Below are 7,384 nucleotides of genomic sequence, written 5' to 3'. Positions count from 1 at the left end.
TTTCCATGTTTGAACCAAAGCTGTCATTGCATCAGGAGCTAAATGACCTTGGTGGGGCAGAAACTGAGCATTATGGGCAGGTTATTGCAAAGCAAGTACTGCTTGATAGCATTGTTGATGGCCCCTTTCATTTCTTTGCTAATGATCGAGAGTAGACTGATGTAGTGGTAATTCGCCAGGTTTAATGTATCTGAACCTATCTGGGCAATTTTCAACATTGCCAGGTAGGTGCCAGGGTTGTAACCATCCTGGAACAGCTTGGCTAGGGGGCACGCCAAGTTCTGGATCACAAATCTTTCATACTATTGTGGAATATTGTCAGGGCCCATAGCCTTTGCAGTATCCAGTGCCTTCAGCTACTTCTTGTTATCGCATGGGGGGAATGGAATTAGCTGAAGACTGGTATTTGTGATGCTGGAGACCTCTGGAGGAGACCGAGATGGATAATCTATTTGGAACGATAGAGACTTGCACCATAGTGTGAAATGGGTGAGCCCAGATCAGCCACCTTTTGAACACATCTTCCAATTTTCATTTCCAAAAGACATTAAAAGGTAGAAAACAGGCAATGGTTCCAATACTGCAAATTTTATATGATCACACCAAGTCACATAACCTCCCAAACATGGGATACAATTTACGAACAGTCAATCAAATTCCAAGAATATATTATTTTGAAGCACTCGTTTCCAGAGAGTGCATTTCTAGCAGTACTAATGAACGAGTCATCACAATTAGCTTGTAATAACGGGCCTTTAAAGTTCCCCAAGAAACAAGACAATCAACTCAACTGGTTGAAATGTCTGGAAATTGATTAATCCGATTGCGGCAGTAGGATTATTTTAATGGGAAATACTGAGCAAGTTCAGCCATGTTAATAATGGTGAGATCATTCAAAACAGCACTAAACAGCAACATCTTAGCACCATCCAGTGGCATGACAACACTCTCTACTCACAATTATATTTTCAGTACATTTACTGACTCTGGAAAAATCAATCCACATGGAGGTTAACTTTAAGCTGAAACAGAAGAATGGATACCTGGTGATGATTACAAGGAATAATCTAATAGAGGGGATCAAATGATTACATAAATCATGAAAGGTAAGAGGCCTGGAATCTGTCATTACTTACGATTTGTACGGTTACAATTTTGTTGGTGGGGGGGGGGGGGGGGGGGGGTGGAGCGGATGGTGGTATAGGCAAGGTGTTCTTCGCCAATTCCTTTGCTGGCTGTCGCTTTCGGCAGATGATTAACAACTGATATTGGGACATTATTACTGCACAGATTCTCATGCTATCATTGACAGTGATTACCAGAAAATCTCAACCAAATGGCGATTGCATTGTCTTCGGGGCAGTCCACAGTGCGCTTCAAAAGTAATTCATTCTGCATGAAACATTTCAGGATAACTTCTGAGAGTTGTGATATGGGACCACATTCATCCAAGTCATTCTTTCTTGTTATGTAAAACAATGCCAGATGCTCGGGAGTGTGCTTTGAGGCTCAAACACACACTTGAGAAATTCAGATGCAGAACAATCGAGCCTCATTTCTTTTTGCCAGAGAGGTTCATTCAGTTTACATCATATGAAAGTTTTGATCATTCAGCCATCATTCCAAAGCCTTAGAAGAATAAAAGCAGAAAATTATGTTTCATCCACTCATGTTGGTTCCTCTGACCTGCACCTGGAATTTACAAAAGGCAACCTGAAAACTACTCTCAACACGATGATTTAAATGTCTCTCTTAGTTACAGTCATTGGAACATAGGAGCAGGAGTAGGTAATTCGCCCCCTCAATTGTTCCATATCATCCAATCGTGGCTGATCTGTATCTCAAAACTATTGGCTCCATGTCCCCTGATACTCCCACCCAACAAATCTCTATTGAGTTTAATCACGGTATTTCCACAACATCCATAATTTTTGGGGAAGGTTTCCACTACCCCTTTGAATGAAAAAGTGCTTCCTGATTTACTCTGAATTAGGCTTAGCTCTAATTTTGGGATGATGTCCGCCCCCCCCTTGGATCCGCCCCCCCCGCCCCGCCCTCCCTCGGGTCCGCCCCCCCTCGGGTCCGCCCCCCCCCGCCCTCGGGTCCGCCCCCCCACCCCGCCCGCCCTCGGGTCCGCTCCCCTCGGCCCCGCCCCCCTCTCGGCCCCGCCCCCCTCTTGGCCCCCCCCCAGCCCCTCCCCCTCTCGGCCCCGCCCCCCCCAAGGGCGCCGAAGTTCAGCTTGCCCGGGGCGCCAGCAACCCTAGGGCCGGCGCTGCATGGAGGCTGACACGGCCGACGCGTAGGAAAAGAGTACCCCCACGGCACAAGCGCGCCCGTGGATCGGTGGGCCCTGATCGTGGGCCAGGCCACCATGGGGGCACGCCCCGGGACCAGATCGCCCTGAAGCCCCCCCCCCCCCCCCCCCCCCAGGACCCCTGAGCCCGCCCACGCCACCAGGTCCCGCTGGTACGGGACCTAGTCTGGTCCCGCCAGCGGGACTTCGGCCCATCATAGGACGGAGAATTCGGGAAGCCCCGGGGCCCATTGAGTCGCGCCGGTCCCCGCTATTCTCCGAGGCGGGCGGCGTGATTCATGGCTTGCCGACTTTTGGGGAGCCGGAGAATTCGGAGGATGGCGGGGGCAGGATTCATGCCGACCCCCGGCAATTCTCTGACCCGGCGGGCGGTCGGAGAATCCCACCCTATGAGTTTCAAGTGCCTAAGGTCACCTAAAACCGGGAACCTCAAAACAGACTCCTGCATTTTTAGTTTGACCAACACTTTATTTGCTCTTATTATGTCTTCCACTTTGGGATCATTCATTTTTGTACTCAACTCTAAGACATCAAAACTCACGTCCGGTCTAGTCTGTCTACCTAACCAATTCAGTTGCCCAATTAAACTTCGCAGTTGCTCTTTTTCCATCTTTGAAACCATTGCGTCTTTTTGGGAAATCCAGCCACGATTAATTGCTATCGGGCTGATGCTTTCCAAATAAGATTGCTGACATAAAGTTGCCCCTAACTTAGTCTGTCCGATTTCTAGTCCAATATATTTAAATGCACCGGAAGCCTGACTTCCAACCCTGAATTATTTCCTCAAACCAGAGATTACAATAGCTTCAAAATCACTAGTCCCACCCCACAAAAAATCATCGACATGCATCACAAAGATGCCAGAAAGATTTCCATTATAGTGCCAGTAAAACATTGCCAGATCTGCTTTCAACTGGCAACAGCCTAACTTTAACAAAACTGACCTTACCGACAAGTACCAGACTCTAGACGCATCATTTAATCCATATACACAACCTTTTCCTGCGGAACTGTTCACTATCCGAACTGGCACTGCATTTCTGTGCCCTCCATTTTTGAGCTTTGTTTTCCCAATCCATTGTCTTGACTCCCTCCCCTAAATGCTGTACATTCAACCAATGTTTATACTTTCCAGGGGCTTTCTCTGCTCTACTAATAACAGTTGAATCCTTCCATTGACTAGACTCTTCAGGCAAGAATGTCACTTTTGTACCAACTTTTGGCATTCACCCTTTCGGAAAAATGGCCTGTTCTAATTCATCAGAAGTGTTCCTCTACAGAAACCCTGTCTATATCAGTTAACTGGTCCTCATAGTTCTGTAACACGTGCGTACGAGATGACTCTGGTTCTTCGTCATGTCTGTCTGCTCTGTCTAAATTTGAAAATTTGTAATCTGTACCTATTATCCTTGATGAATGTACCCTAACAGTATGATTCCCATGTTGCAAAATAATTGTTTTGCCATCTATGATCTCCCCTGGTCCTTTCCATTCATTAGAATTGTCTCTCTTGTAGTATACCATGTTTCCTTGCTGAAAAACGGCATCTGATGGCCGTACATTATGTCTTAAAGCTCTGCGAATTCTTTCAGAGACTTCTGCTTCCAAAAAGGCTTTTCTCCTGCTATGTAATGCATTTAAATGCTCAGCAAAAGCAGAGCTAATTGTAGTCCCTTCCCAAGCTGGAGGCTGGTCATCTAAGATGGATGGAATTTTAGGGTTTCTACCAAACACTAATTGATAGGGACTATAGCCCCCAACCATCCGCAATTAATTCTTTGCATGTACTGCCCATGCTAAAGCTGAATTTAACTTGCAGTTTGGTCTATCCGCCAAAATTTTCCAGAGCATGTCATCTATTACCGCGTGGTTTCTTTCACACACACCAATACTAAATGGGCTTTCCGCAGCCGTATTCAGAACTGTGATATTCATATTTTCAGACATATCCCTAAACTCATCATTAGCAAATTCTTCCCATTGTCCCTAAGGAATTTTGATGGTGGGCCCATTCCTGTCCCTATCTATTTTTCCACGATTTGATCCAGAATTGCGCTCTTTTCTTTACTTCGTACAATCATTGATTGACTAAATCTGGTTGCTAAATCTACAAAATGCAAAATAAATACATTATTGGCTTTATACCAGATCTTAAGGTCCATTACCACAATGTCGTTAAAACCCTTGGCCAAAGGTAAGGTTACTATCGGTCGTGCTGGTGTCCTTTAGTACTTCCTACAAACTTCACAGCGATCACTAACCTGTTATATCAGTTTATCTTCATCCCTTACCCCTGCATCCTTTAATATATTTTTCAGCCTCCGAGGAGACGGATGCACAAATTGCCTATGCAGTTTTATTACAACAAGCTTTTTATCAGCTGAAGTCCCATTTTCAACTCCCATTAACACATCCTTAACAACTGTATTTGAAATATTATTTGTCAGTAACGGAATACAATAGTCTCCCGACTGTGTAAATTGTAAGTCCACCGTCTTTCCAAAAACTGTTGCCTTATCCTGTTCCATATCCAGTTTCATGTGTGCTTTCTTCATCGACGATCTGCCCAGAAGCAAAGGTATCTCACTTGATACAACATCCGTGCTAATTAAATGATTCACTCCGACAATATTGCAAGGGATCACCACTCTTTTCAGCGACTTCAGCGTATTATCATCCCCAAACCTGATACTTGTGGATCTTTCAAATTCCTTAACCTTGTTACGATTTTCAGCATTCAAGGAGTCCAGGTATCATTTTAACCAGTCAATTCCACACACAGTAGACGTGCAGCCACTGACCAATACAGCATAATTGAATGATTCTGCAACCAACACCCTCATTACCGGTGTAAAACTGCTTGTTGATAGGACAATGCCTTCTTTCTGGTCACTATCTTTTTCCTCTTCTGACTCTTCCGTGTCGTGTGTCGCTTCAAACACTCTATTATAACTTGTTGGACAATTGAAAGCATAATGGTGTTGAGAGTCACATCGAAAACATCAATTTATCATTCCCCGGGCATTTCTGGGGTTCATCTTCCTAATGTAGGGTCTAACTGGGTTTCTGTCTTCATACTTTCCGGATCCCAATCTCCCTCTATAGTCCCTTTGTAGCCGTGCGATTTTGCCATCCTGTTACTGGTGTGTCTTCTATATTCTGCTTTATTGCATGCTGACCTATTTGAGTCATCAGAGCCATCGGAATCGAATGTTTCCCCAGAATCTTTTTTTAAAGCTTCTGTCATCTGATCGAATAAGGTATCCTTATCCGCAAACTGAACTCCTGTCAAATTCAGGAGCCTATCCATGTTGCTCACTCCAGCACAGTCAAGTAATTTAAAGGGCAACACAGACTGTGGAAATTCCAGGTTGTGTTTCTGCAGCCTTTTATATAGTCTGCCAAATTCTATTATCTAGTCTTCCATGGAGAATTCCTCTATTTTCCGGAACCTATCAAAATCCGACCATGCTTCATACGCACTTAACAAGTCATCCTTTTTATAAATCTTATCCATGAAACATAATAGAGTCTCCAGACCTTCTTCTGAGTCTAACTCTTCCAATTCCAGCTCAGAAAACACTTTGCTTCGGATTTTACTGTCATAAGGTAAAGAAAGAGCCAATGCCATACCTTGTTTTCTCTTTCCCAAGGCAGTTACCTTAGTCCACATAACTACTGCACTTCTCCATTGATCGTACAATCCCCTTCCAGAAAATAAGGGGGGTAGTCATATCTAGCCATCTTTATCCTCGGTTCAGCCATATATTTTTTTTATCACTCACTCCTTGGTTTGGTCTGGAAAAGTTGTGGGCGAAATTCTCCCAAAACGGGAGAAATCGTCAAACTGCCGTAAAACCCGGGCGGGTTTTACGGCATCGCGCCCCTTCCCGACGGGGGACCGATTCTGGTCCCCCGTCGGGGCTAGCAGCCCGACGTCGGAGGCCCCGACAAGTCGGGCTTAACGAAAATCGTTAAGCCCGCTTGTCGGACTTAGCGCCGGCTGACGCGTCATATGACGTCAGCCGCGCATGCGCAGGTGGGAAGACTCCACCCGCGCATGCGCGGGTGACGTCATCGCGGTTTTGCGCGAAACCCGCGCATGCGCGGTCCGGGTTGCCCCTCAGCCGCCCCGCGTATTGATACTGCGGGGCGGCGGAAGGACAAATAGTGCGCGGGCATCGGGCCCGCTGCCCGCGATCGGTGGGCACCGATCGCGGGCCCATGGCACCCTTGGCACGGCCGTGGTACTGCCGTGCCAATCGGTGCCATGGTTATTTTTTTCCAGGTGGTCACGACGTTTTTACGAATGGCAGGACCAGGTGTGTTTGCCATTCGTAAAAAGGTCGTAAAGGGCTGGGACTTCGGCCCTTCTAACAGCTGTGAATCGCTGCCGGCCGTAAAAAAACGGCGGCAGCGATTCGTGTCGGGATTTCGGCGGGGGGGGGGGGAGAATAGCGGGAGGGCGTCAAAAAAGTCGGGAAGGCCCTCCCGCTATTCTCCCACCCGTCGTGGGGGGGGGAGAATTTCGCCCTTGATCTTTCAACCCTTCACACTTGCACAGCAACCATCCTCTGCTACCATTTGTTAGATGTTTAGCTGCTGTAGTATAAAGAGTCAAAGGTTCTGCTGCTTTTCCACAAAACAACTTTAATTTCCTTCAATAGACTTTGTACAAAACTCTAACATCACATCACCTGACACAAGGGCCACCTGAAGCCCCTTTGCATATCAGTGACAATTATCGGATGTTTAACATAAATGAGACAACTAATTGGAATGTCTCTCCGTCCCCCCTCTCCCATTGGTAATTTAGTTCTTCCCTGGCACTAGTTTTCACCCAGGGTGTCATATTACTGTGCTCTGCTCCTCTCTTCAGTGTTTTTATTGTTGTCTTTGTGTGTTTAGGGATGCAGGCTTCTTTAACCACCTGCATGGAGCTGATGTTCTCCATGGTCTCTCTAAGGCCTATTGGTGCAGCCAGCTCCCCTCTATTATTCCATGTGTCTGAATAAAGTTTGTAGTCTTACAGTTGAAGTAGATGCTTTATTGTGTGAGTTTGTTCGCTCC

General features: G+C 46.1%; 1 long non-coding RNA gene across 1 annotated transcript in view; it reads right to left on the bottom strand.

Annotated features, from left to right (window-relative positions):
• Nucleotides 1-1,236: 1,236 nt before the first annotated feature.
• The window catches only part of LOC119952065, a 55,423-nt gene continuing 49,275 nt past the window's right edge, over nucleotides 1,237-7,384 (bottom strand). The window contains exon 3 of the long non-coding RNA XR_005457754.1: nucleotides 1,237-1,629. This is a non-coding gene — a long non-coding RNA (uncharacterized LOC119952065). The remainder of the gene's footprint in view (nucleotides 1,630-7,384) is intronic.

This window comes from Scyliorhinus canicula, chromosome 17, assembly GCF_902713615.1.
Source record: "Scyliorhinus canicula chromosome 17, sScyCan1.1, whole genome shotgun sequence".
In the NCBI taxonomy this organism is placed as follows: Eukaryota; Metazoa; Chordata; class Chondrichthyes; order Carcharhiniformes; family Scyliorhinidae; genus Scyliorhinus; species Scyliorhinus canicula.
Note: the sequence above shows the minus strand (reverse complement) of the source record. Positions and strands in the feature narration are given on the sequence as shown.